Below are 12,838 nucleotides of genomic sequence, written 5' to 3'. Positions count from 1 at the left end.
GTCACAGCCCTGCCCCGGGGGTGTCAGAGCCCAATTTCGGGAATTGTTGCAGCCCTGCCCTGGGGGCGTGTCACAGCACTGCCCCGGGTAGTGCCAGCCCGGCTCTAGGGGTTGTCACCCCTTCGATAGGGTATGAATGCAATTACCAGTTGTGATGTTACAATAAAGACCTGCAGAAGGGCTGTATATTACAGGTTCCTACAAGTCTCGAGAGTTACTTGTCCAGCTCACGGTTTTTTTCGCGGTGGCCATAAAGCGCGTCATCTGTGAGGGGTGGCCGTAGCTTCCTCCAGGTTCTGTGGCAGCGTTTGGCTCCTGTGCAGCCCCAGCGTGAGTCAGAGCTGTGTGCCGAGCTCTCGACTCCGAGACCTGAGCGATGTTTCATAACCTTGCTGCTGCTTCCATAAAAGTACAAATACGATGTGCAGTCCTCTCAGGCTCCTCACGGTTTGGGAGGAACTGAGAACTGAAGGGCTTTTGTCCCGTAGTTGCAGAAATGGATGCAGTAAATGAGTGTAGTGTTTGTGTGTAACTGGGGCTGAGGCCTGCCAGCTTTTGAATCCATTAGAATTTTTTATATTGCTAATGACATAAGGAACATATCACAGGTTCCAAATGCTCTGATGTGTCTGGCATAGATAGCATAAGGAGGGAAGCACTTGAAAGCAGCATAAGAGAGTTTTGGAAAGACCATGGTAATGTCTGCAGTGTGGCAGATATGAAATAATATGTAAGATTGGGTTGTTTAAATTTCTTTTGCCCCGCAGTCATGCTTTATTAAAAGGTTTACCTAGTTCTACACCTGAATTAAAATTGACATGACACATCCTGTGCTCAATTCCTTTCTTCTTCTCCAAGTTAACTCTTGTCTTGTTGAAACTTTTTAATGTGTATTGAAGTATCAGTCAACAGTCCAGCCCTTAAATGCTGTGTAGTTAAACTAATTAGTCTTGAATTTGCTTGTATGTATTTATTTGAACCTGTAATATACCATTAAAAGTGATCTTTCCTGTTATTCATTAATAAGAAGGAAAGAGGAGGATAACATAGGATAAGTGCACAGTTCCCTTGGATCACAGTAGTTTGTGTGCAGTTTTTTCTTCCCACAGAACTATTCAGCAACCAAAATACTAAGCTGTTTTTTTGTTTTGGTTTGGGTTTATTTTTATAACCTTATCGTAGATAGTTATTTTTAGTACTAGTTTAAGTTAATCTTTTTAGAAACTGTTTTTATACAAAGCAAAATATATGTATTTTGGGGATGAGTGCATATTTTTTTCTGCTTCAGTAGCAAGAAGAATTGGATTCTTTCCAACTTACAGTTTGTCAAAAGTCAGAAAGGAAAAGGAAGGAAAAAAGCTTATGACAATTATATTATACGTTTAAAATATTCTTTGTAATGATCTAATGTTCTTAGCATTTAATTAAAAATATTCTCGGGTACTGATAACTGGAGGGTCAGAAGAAAACCAGCACTATTGTAGGATTCAAATGTTTTTAGGTTTTATAATTAAAATGTTTTTCAAAGCAGTTCATGAAGGAAAACTGGTTTCCTATGTTTCCTACATCTCATCTGTGAAAATATCAGAATTAGCAATGACAGTGACAGCATATGGTGAGGTATTTCTGACTTTCTCACATGAAACCTTAGGTACACGTAATGACTCTCATACATATGTTTTTGATGTACAGGTTCAAGGATTATGTTGTATTAGATGGAAAAAAGTGTTCTTCATTAGTGACTTGAGCTGTTTCGAAGAATTGTATGTGCAGAGGTAATACATGATTTATGGAAGTGGTTTAATGTTTTAAATGTCTATGAAACTGGTGATGGTTTTATGTATTTATTTGCGCCTAATGAGGCGATGTTGTCAGGTCAAAGTGAAATGGCCAAATGTTGAATGTAGAGCTTTGATCTGAAGTTGACAGAAAATACCACTGCAGAATTATAGAAACTTAAGAGTTTTAAAAATACATGGTAAAATCAGAAATGTTCAAACTTTATTGGTTATTTTAGCAATGTTTATTCAAATATTTATTATTGCAATTTCTAATATGAAGTACTGTTAATATATGGTACGCCTCAGAGGATTTGCTGTTTTGTTGAAAGTAAATATGTTTTAGTAGAATTCTTGTTTATATACCACTTTCTAAAACGTTTGTCTGTTTTATTTAATATGATTTTCTGTCCTTTGCTAAACACATTTTCTGAGATATTGGAACTTTCTGTTGTTGTTTTCATTTTTTATTTCCTTGAAATAGGAATTAAGATGGATGAAATGTTTCATTGGCTGTAGGAGCAGCAGGATGCATAACATGGGTATGTTGAAAGAATACAGTTAATATCCTTGCAGAGTATTTTAATTTTTGATCCTGTGTGTATCTGAACAAAAAGATGATTTTTGTCATTGTACTTGAATTGCTGTTTGTTTGTTCATTTTAAATTCTTTAGCATCACTGAGGGTGAACTCCATTTGGTTTGTACTCCAATGAAACTTGTTTTCATAGTTTCCATATTAGTGGTTTAGCAGCAGGAAAAGATGTTTTGATCCTCATCCTCATCTGCAGTGAAGTTAAGACATTGTCCTTATTTGCTTGGACTTAGTGCTTCGTGTTGTCATTATAATTTGCTTACAGAGATCCAGAACATGCATTTATTTAAAAAGATTTTTTTTTAAACAAAATTTAAAACATGAACATATATTTTTACAAGACTAACATTGGCAAATAAGAGAATAGTGATGCTCGAGTAATAGTTGAGCCCTTTCTCATGAAGTATATTTGCATGTTCTTGTTATCAAAGTTGAATGAATTTCAGTCTTCTTCACAATGTAACCATTAAAAATAATATATAATATAGATTTAAATATTTTTTTAATTTTGAAAATAAAAAGCTGTGGGTTTTTTTATTTCATTCTTTCTTTTGCTGGTGTAACAAAGAGATTCTTACTGTCAGCTTAAAATGGCATTTGAAGAATGCTTTTGTCTTTGTATTTGCTCTGTATTACTGTTGGTGTTGTCACCTTTCATGAAAACAAAGAACAGCTGGGTAGAAACCATGCTATTCTTCATGTGCTATTTTCTAATTAAATGTGTCTTTGAGTTACTATATTATAGTGCTGTATTTGCAGGTATGGATTGGTCCTTTATAAGCTGATGAAACATAGTGTAAGTAATATTCAAGCATTACTTTTTTTAAAGGACTGATTTCATGGGTATTTATAACGTAATTAAATGTTGTAGGAAATGTTATCATGGTTTGTATAGCAATATGTTGTAATCTGATAATTCTTTCTAATTAATATCAAGAATGTAATCAAAACACCATAAACCCAACTGTGGTAGAACTGTACCGTGTATTGAACACGTATATGAAAGTGCATAAATTAAGGAGAGACTATCTTTGGTTTGTCACTTGAGTCTTTTACCATTTTAGGAAAAAATAATTTCCTCACCTAAACAGCAAACTATTCCCTTTATTGTTGGTTTTTGAAGGCCATGCAGTACTGAAAGCCTTGCCTGAAGGGAGGCTGGCTGGTGTCCTGATACCAGAGCAGGCTTAGTAGTGAGCAGTCAGTGCATCTTGAATTGTAGCATAAATGGAAAGGAGGGAATGTAATAAGTAGCTCAGTGCATCTTTCAGAATTGTAATGCTTTGTGGTCACTTTATTTGTGGATAAGTTTTTGGGTTTTTTTTTTGTTTTTTGTTTTGTTTTGTTTTGTTTTGTTGGTTTTTGTTGGTTTTTTTTTTTTTTCAGAATGCTGAGATTTTTTTTCATGGCATCATATAAAGATTATAGTGACTTTTAGAGGCTGATGTAAGATATGAATTCACGTGTATGTGTTGTGTTGTTTGTCTGTGGCATAGCTCTTTATTGTTTTTCAGAAAATCTAAGCCCAGGATTGTTGGTTTAGAGAAAGTATCATGGTTAATGCCAAGAAGTCATGTGATGAGATGCTTTAAAGCAGCACTGTCTCAGCCTTGCTGAAGAGCCTCTGTCACAGCAAGTCACTGGGGAGGCGGGAGTGTTCTTTGGCTCACTTGGGTATTTGCCAGGAGGAGCAGGTGCAAAAGGGATGGAAAAAACAGCTTGGAAAATTTGTTTGATAGGTGAGGGAGTTGTGGGGGAAATAAACTACTTCTGTCAGACTTACTAGGAGAATTTTTGCTGTTTGGTTGAGTTTGGGTCGCGGATCAGTCAGAGCAATGTTTCCATACTCAGTCTTCCACATGAAGCATTATGGTACCAGTAAATGAACATTGAAATGTCTGTAGGAAGTATTTAATGGGTTTATGTGACTCAAAAGCAGAAACCAAACAAAAAAGCTGCTTAAGGGTGTGTTTTCTTACTTTTTGGTGCATTATTCAGCTGTTGTAAGGGACAATTGCAAGGGACTCTATCTGTTCTTCTGAGGATTTTTCCCTAGGGCCAACTCTCTGAAAATGTTGCATGGTGACAAATTACAGCTTAGACCGATGTAATTTCTGTTGTACTTGTGCTTCTTTGCCACTTTGCTTCTCTTATATATATGTTTATGGTTATTTTGGATGAACCAGAGAAAATAAGGATGTTCCTGTTACTCATTTTTGTAGTTTTGAGCACACTTCAGTCTTCTGTTGAATGATGTAGAACTTAATTTTGGTGGGTTTTTTTGCCATCCATGACTGCTTGGCCTCCCCTAAGTGAGGCTATAGTCTGCCAATTGTTTGTGAGTGCATGTAATCTCAGATTTATATCAGTCTGCCCTTTCAAAGAAGCTGCTGGTGAAGAAATAAGGTAGATCCATGATTTCAGGAAGCAAGGCTGTAAAGTTGAAATATCCAGCATCAACTGCTAATTATATACACTGTCCTAAAGATAAAACTATATGAACACCCAAGATACTGTAAGAGAATGACAAATGATCAGTCTGTGGAAACCTGTTGTGTATGTAAGCATGACCTGGGTATGATGAATCAAGAACTTAAGAAGTTACCGGCCTACTAGTAAAATGTCCTAAATTAATACTATGGATGTTCAGTGGGTTGTGTTGCTTTTGTCCTCAACAGATTTTGAGGCTTTACTGAAGAAGGAACTTAAATTGGTATTGGATTTAGAAAGAAGGAACTGTTCTGTATTACAGGACTCAAATGGAGACCACCCAAATGCCTTCAGCTGTTTGTTGTTATTTTCACAAGTAGTTTGTTCTTTTAGCGGAGTGTTTAAGAACAGAGAGTTGAATCAATCACCATACTATGTTTTTCCCTAAATAGCAATATTAAGTAAACTTTCCAATACTGTTCAGCATCAAGAAAAAAAAGTCATAAACTTTAGATTCTCTTGTTTTTTTAACTTCCAGAGAAAAGTAATGATAGGCTGTAGTGATTTCAAATCTTTAAATGCACCACGTTCTTGGAAACCTTTTTGCCTGGATATGTACCTCCTAAGGGCCAATATATTATCTGTTATATTTTATGGTATTTCAGTAAGTTAATTCAGAGATGTTTATGTTTTCTGTAGTTCTGGTAGAGTAAGCAGGATGTAGAATGTTCTTGTCTTCCATATATTATGAGTTATCTTTTTTTTACAGTCTTAATTTTTTAAAGGACAAGTCTGCTGTATTACTTTACAAACTCACTCTTGTGCCAGATATATTTGGTGCCTCATTGAATGCCTAAAGCTGAAAAGTCCTGGTTAGTTACCTTTGCTTAGTGTGTATTTATGTTCTCCTGTAAACCAGTGATTTTGTTTTTGGGAAGGTATCCTGATTGGTATGTGACAATGATTTGCAGACTTTATTGGGTGAGATACAAGGAAGAAAAGCAAAGACTACCTGGCCCCAAATGATGTCTTGACATGTTGCTTTTATAAAGAGAAATTGGGGGAAAAAAATTGTTTACCCTTTGAAAGGCAGTGAATATGGAGAAGTATAACACAAATACACAGAATGATGAATGGTTTGAAAGAAGTAATTCAGAAGCTTTTGTTTTGTTGGTTCATGCTATAAGAGTAAGGGGACATTCTGTGAAATTAGGGTGCAAACTGATAAAGAAACTTGAGAAAGGATATATTTCGTAGTAAATTGATAAGACAGTGAGCTCTGCAGTCTAGGGGTAATTTTAATTTAGGAAAATTGTAATAGAGATTGGATAAGCTAGAGTGCAAGAATATTTACACAGGCTCAGGTTACCTTTTCTCCTGAAAGAATATAATCCCTCATCTTTTCTTAGTTGCAAGATTATTTCCATCGTGATTTTTAATAAAGCTCATCTAAAAACTATGTATTGATGGTGGGAGTAAAGCAATTAAGTCTATCCCTAGTTTGTTTATGGGAGAAAAGGTTATGGTATCTCACTAATTTGTTTGCTCTCATTCCCTGAATTAGGTTATATCTAGATGAGATACCCACTAGGAGCTATGTCTAGTTCCCTTGGTAGTATCCACTGATTTACTTTATTTTTGTGGTAGATGGGGACATTGAAGAAGAGGTTTTGGGGATTAACATCAGGATCCTTGTTAACTTGGAAAGAACTTATGTAGGGCAGTTGCTTTTGTGACTTGCCACTAGTGAGACGCTGTTCTGTTCAGCTTTGATTTTTCTGTTGCCTGGGCTCATGCATTAAGTAGGTGTTCCTGCAGTAATTTAATCCAAGTCAGTACACAAGTTTGTTCTGTACCTAGAGTGATGGAATATTTAGGGAGGGTGAGATGAGCTAACGCTGGCCTTCTGTGTCACCCAGCCAACTCCCAGCAAGTATGTAAAAAGTCATAAAAATAGCAGTGGGGGTATCTTAATTAAATGAGCATGCTTGTCGCTCTGCCAGTCTTTTCTCTTGGCATGGTTCAGGTCCTAGAAACTGTTTGCTTTCAGTCTCTATCAAACTCAATTATAAAACTCTGTGATAAAAGCATCAAAAGCGGTGTTCAGCAGGAAAAGACTGCAGAATTGGCTTTTGCTCATTCCCACTGAAATACCCTTTTCTCTCTGTATAAGAGAGGCTGCAGTTTTTACTTTTGGTGTGTTTAGCAGCAGATTGACTTAAATTTGTTGTATTTGGCTCTAGAGCAGCAAAGAGCAGATGTCAGGGAGGTGCCGTGACAGGAATAAAAAAGTTCAGAAAGCTTGTGGGAATTTGAGGGTGAAGGGGAAGTCTTCCTCCTATTTTTTCCATGCTAGAATCCATATTATAACATTTAGAGCTGGCATTCAGTTCAAAACTTGCTGTGCTGTAAGGGTTGCTGCATTGACGCAGACATTCTTTCCCACAGCTCAAATTATGGAAACAGAGTTTATTTATAAAATAAAATATGCCTGTGAAATTATAATTGATACCTTAATTATGGAGAACTTGCCTGAAAGATGGTAACTTAGCGATCTGTGGGACATTTTCCTGGCTTAGAATAGCCACGATTTACACTGAAACGTTTTCTCTGTATGAATCTTAGAAATGGAATTCCCCTGTCAGGGCAGACAAACTTCAGTAACTGAGAGGTACTCTGTCAGGGATGATAAGCCTAAAATAATGGTCAACTTTTAAACATTATTTAGGCTTGGTACATCTGAAAAGTAAGCTTTGCTGCTTGGGGATTGTCACTATTTGAAAAATATGCATTTAAAAGCTACCACTACATTATGCCAGTCTTTACATAAGCAGGTGGGTGCCAGATGTATGTGGGATCTTGGAAAGTTCGTTACTTTGGATTATTTCTTTTCACTTCTGTAATGAGCAGAATGCTCCAAAAGTCAGTGGAGGCTTTTTTAAAAAAAAAGTCTTCTTTGCTTTGATTAAAGGGCCATTTCTGAAACACCTGGTGTAGTTTGTTAGTTAGTAGAATGATTACTTGTTTGTTTATCTTTCTCACATCTTTTTTTTTCATTCATCATCTACTTACACTACCAGAGTATATATTGCCACAGTATAGTTTATAGAAACATAAATATGATGTAATTTACATCATATTTACATTTATGTAATTTTGATTGCAGGTTGCTGTATTTGAAAATTGTGCCAGTTCTCTGTTGTCTTACATGTAGAAAGATGTACTTAATATTTTTTGGAGGAATTTTTTTTTTCCTATGATGAAAAGGTTTTACTTACAATAATTACAAGTACAATAATCTGCAGTAATAAATCTGCTTTTCCTTGAGAAGATTGTCATTAATCTTGTATTAGTGTTTTAGTAAACCATGTTGATTCCTTCTTTGGGTCTTGTATTTTAGTGGTGAATCTACACTTTTGTCTAACTCCAGTAGTAGCTTTTATCATTTTCTGGGGAGATGGGATTTGAAATAGAAGGAATGTATGCTATTGTGCACTTCCTAAGAATGTAAAGTCTGGCTTTTTTTAAAAGAAGCAATTAGTATAATGGTGTGAATTGACAAAAGCATCATATGTGTAAGGTATGTAATGTACTTGCTCTGTTCTCCTCTTACAAAGTAGGAGTGGAGTGTGCTATTCAGATTTGAGAACTAATCTTCCATCTCTTGTGCTAATGAACAGTGTAAAGGCACTGCTGAAAGAAAACAGGACAAACTATCTTCCCTGTTGGCTGTAGCATGTTGAGTTCTTGGTTAGGTAGCTAATTTCAGTGACATTAAAGTGACAGGACTGGAAATAATTGTGGCCAGAGCTGCTCCCAAGAGGATTGAGTGAAACCTTTTTGATTTCCTGAATGTAAAGGAAGCCAGGTTTGATCAATAGTTGCTGGGAGGGTTATTCAAATGATGAGTTGGTCCAATCCAGTGCAGGATTTTCTACCTCTGACCAGTTTAGAGCATCTTCTTCTGCTTAAGGTGAGATGCTGGAACTGTGAGAGTTTGATGTGTTTGATTAGCATCATTTATGTTTTGTCATATACTTAATTTCTTGTAGGTATTTTTCACCTGGCTGTCAAATTAATTTGTATACTGTGGTGTTGGAAAGTAAAATTTCTTTTCAATTTTGAGACAAAAAACTCTTTTTCATGCTCAAGATTAAAGTAGAGCAAACTCTTATTTTTCTTTTTCAATTTTAAAATTTATCTACACTTAGAGAAACACAGATACCTTTGAAAGATTTAACCAAGCAGCTTTTGGGAAGCAGAAACACTCCTTAGACTAAGAATAATGCTAACTACATTGATGGAAACTCCTGACTATAGAATTGGTTTGTTCTGCATAAGTCTCTGCATGTTCCAGGAAGCTATTAGTTTCAGAAAAAAACAAAAAGATGAAGAACTACAAAATATTTATTACAAAAGTTGTGGAATAATGGGCTTTAATTGGACCACCAAAAATGCAAGCCAAGGAAACAGAACAATGTCTTGATGGTAGTATCTAGTAATTAGCAAAACATCTTCACCCTAGAAAACAAAAAGTAAAAAAAGAAGTATAATGTGTGTAGTAGGCTGTACCTCCACACTATTGCAACTGTCCTGTTTAGTCAGGGAATAGGACAGGCTAAGTATCCTGGGTGTTATTTAACCCTAGGGATTTCGGTGATGGGAGATATAATAATCTTGGACAGTGTAAGCCTTTTTTTGTCTAAGTGGAATTATGTTTTAAAGTGTGTGCTGTTCAATAATGGAAACGATTTACTTGAATTGTCTCTATAACGTTTCATATGTGAAACACTAGAAAGACTATTTCCAAAATGTTTATTAATGATCAGAAGGTAATAGATAAACTTAAGTTATTTTTATAGGTTAGTACTGGTTGACAGAGAATAACTGTGCTTACTTTCTTGGAGGATATTTACAAAGAAGAGTTTCAGGTTTTCTTTAGTGACCTCTCTCTCCAATACTTGCCTGTGATTCAGGAAAGTTACCTGATAATTCAGTCTTTGGCAATTATCTTTAGAAAGCTGCTCTGTATTGGAAAGGAGAAAATGTTTAATGTATATCCTTGCAGTGAGGAAGACACTGGGTGGGAACATTAACACACATACTAAGTTGACTGACTATAGATGTCTCCAAAAGAGGAAGTTTTAAATTTCTGTTGAATTCTGGTCATATACAAATAACTGTACTTAGAAGCTTACTAATTTTCAAAGCTAGTATCTTTGGAATTTACTTTTTCATTATAAAAATGAAAAGACTAGAATATCCTATGTTAGCTGTGCACACTGTTGTGAGCCACAGTGCTGCTTCAGGGTCCAGCAGATGAATCAGGTACTAATTCATGTATTGAATGGAATGCTCAGTTTCTGACATGTTACCTACACTTGGGAGGTACAGGAAACACTTCCTGGTTACTGTTACCACCAATTCATCTGCATGGGCATAGTCCTTGTAGCCATCTCTTGGCTTCTAACAAACTTGAGTCAGTTCACCTTGCTGAAAAAAGGCTGTGGTTTTAAGCACATTGAACTGAAAAAGCCATAGCAGTATCACTGGAGTATTTATGCTTTACATGTACAAGTCCTTTGAAGACAGAATATCTTGCAGCAGTATTGAAATATTTTTCTAACCAATCAACAAACATTGTTATATGCTGTGAGTGGATTTGTATTGCATTTATAGCCATCAAAAATTTAGTGGCTTATCTTCTACTGTGGGTTTTTTTGGCTGACATCTTGTATGGATATTGTACTGCTGAATCTTTAATCTGCTGTGGAGACAGACAAATTTAGGAGAAGTGACTTTAATCTCTGAAGAACGTGTATTGACTGGGAGAGTTAGTTCAGTTTGTTTTTGCAAGTCACCAACCCTTAGAAGTGGGATTAAGTTTAGTGCAGGAGAAAATGGAACCTTCTCGTTGTCTCCAGAACAAGGTCATGGTGCATGTCTCTTTTCAGCCTCCATCTCAGTAAAATAATAGAAACTATAATTGCTTAGTTTCAGTTTTATCTCCTGAAGAATGGGAGTTAGTTACTTGTGCAGGCCATAATAAAAGCAATGCCTTTTTGGCCTTCTTGGTTGTTACTTCTTTACCACACCATAACTGCCCTGTTTGCGTGCCCATGCTTGAAATTCTCATGTCCTGATTCTGTTTTTTCTTTTTTCCTCCGTCAATTTTATTTATTTAGAGATTCCAGTGAGCAGGTAGCTGAGTAGACTTCAGTCATGCAGGAGCTGGTTGTGCATGTGGCTTTAATGATGGCAAAGGCTCACCCACCTTAGATGTGAAGGCAAGGAAAAGGAAACAAAACAGAATCCAACAGAAGACTTGAGAAAAGGAAGACTTTGCTAGTAAAGGAAGGTAGAGGGGAACACCTGAGTGACAAGGTGAAAGAAAAGAAGCTAAAGTGCTAGTATGATCTGCTGGTTTTGGCAATGCAATATGTGATGATGCTGTTCTGATTTGTAATTTTAAGAACAACTAAAGAAGCATGGTGCTTAAATAAGATAATTTACTGATTTTTAATTGTAAAAGTATCTTTCTATCTATCTCATTTTTTGGTAGATCAGACATACACCAACTTTTTAGAGGAGCTTATTTTTGTTTAATGAGAATATATTCATGGTATTTTTCATCAATAAATTAATAAAAACACTAGTACTTGATTTCTTTATTGCTCATCTCTTGTCTTACTGGGGTTATGTACAGCATTATGTCTTGGTAGATATAAAGGAATGCAGTTTTCCTTAGTGAGGAGCTTAAAAAAAGTCTCATGTGTTACTAAAATGGTTCCCAGTTCTGTGTGAAGAGCATGTGTATATGATCACTGTTCACTTTGCAAGATGACACTTGAAGGCTTTGGAATTAAATTGAAGTCCAGTCAGATTACTCAAATTCCTCCATGTCCCTAGAGAACAGAAATTGCTTCACCAACAAATACATAGGGTAGCTTGAGCCCATTCTGCTGAGCTGTGGGGTTTATTTCAGAATTTGGGAGATTCGTTTTCATGGAATAGGTAACTGAGAGAGTTAGCATTCTTGCTTGAATAATGCACTATATATTTTGGAAGGATGTTTCCCATGACTAAATAAGAGCAAGATGTTTGGCCATCTTCTAGAGAGGAGACTGTTTGGTCAGCATAAATTTAAAAAGTCTGGAAGAGACAACTGACCATTCTTGTGTGGTGTTTGCAACTTTTTCATGTTTCTTCTGGGCTTTAATTATACTGCACATACATGGCAAGAAGAAAGACCAGGGGTTTTGTTCTTTTTGTGGAGGTGTAGCTTTATCACATCGTTGGGAATTTATAGCCTAGTAATATATAGTGTTTTTTCCATTCCTGCGTTTTGCAATTGGTTTGTACAGCCTCATAGTTTAGCAGCTGAGAGCTCACTTTTTCATGATTTTTTTTGGCATGAAAGGGTTACTGTTCACATTTCCTGTGTAATTCCTTCTGATCTTGCTGGGCTGTAATTACTTTCTTGATGTTAAACATTCCCAGGCTCCTATAACCTTCTAGCTTGCTTGCACTGGCCAAGTTTGTCCCAGGTGATCATGTGGGCGAACCTCCTGTTTTTAAGGATAAAAATCTCTCCTTCCTGTGTAAGATAGGCTATATACTCATTCCTTTGCTGTGCAATCCCAAGAGAAATCTTTTAAAAAATAATAATAAGGTAACACATCACTCTTTTAGAGTCAGATTTAGCAGCCAAAATAGATGACAAATCAAGTGTGTGGGTTTAGAATTTGCTGAATCTTGGTTGAATGACTATGAGTTCACATGAAAGATTATTTTTTCTTAATACATTTGGAAAATAGGTTAAGATATAAAAAAGACAGATTTTGACTGTAGCTTCTTACTTTTGACCATATAATTGGCAAATCTTTTTAAGCTTGTTTGAATGTGGAACTACTTAGCTGAGCCTTCAGGATTCTTTTTTCTTTTAAATATCTAAGAAAAAAAAAGAGGAAGACAGGATCTTACTCAAGTCTGTCTTTCCCACGTAGTTCAATTATCCTGTATTTCTTCTGATTTTC

General features: G+C 35.9%; 1 protein-coding gene across 4 annotated transcripts in view; it reads left to right on the top strand.

Moving 5' to 3' along the window:
* The first annotated feature begins 1,686 nt into the window (after positions 1 to 1,686).
* ZNF438 (zinc finger protein 438) overlaps positions 1,687 to 12,838 on the top strand; it is a 48,216-nt gene continuing 37,064 nt past the window's right edge. For 3 of the 4 annotated variants that reach the window (XM_018075317.2, XM_018075320.2, XM_018075316.2), the window contains exons 1-2: positions 1,687 to 1,775; positions 2,263 to 2,320. The gene's annotated coding sequence lies outside the window, so the exon portion shown is untranslated. Of the gene's footprint in view, positions 1,776 to 2,262; positions 2,321 to 3,131; positions 3,169 to 12,838 lie in introns of all 4 variants that reach the window. The other variant, XM_018075319.2, reaches the window with a different exon arrangement.

Source organism: Manacus vitellinus, unplaced genomic scaffold (assembly GCF_001715985.3).
Source record: "Manacus vitellinus isolate BGI_N305 unplaced genomic scaffold, ASM171598v3 scaffold_3_pilon, whole genome shotgun sequence".
Lineage (NCBI taxonomy): Eukaryota > Metazoa > Chordata > Aves > Passeriformes > Pipridae > Manacus > Manacus vitellinus.
This window is presented reverse-complemented; position numbering and strand designations above follow the sequence as displayed.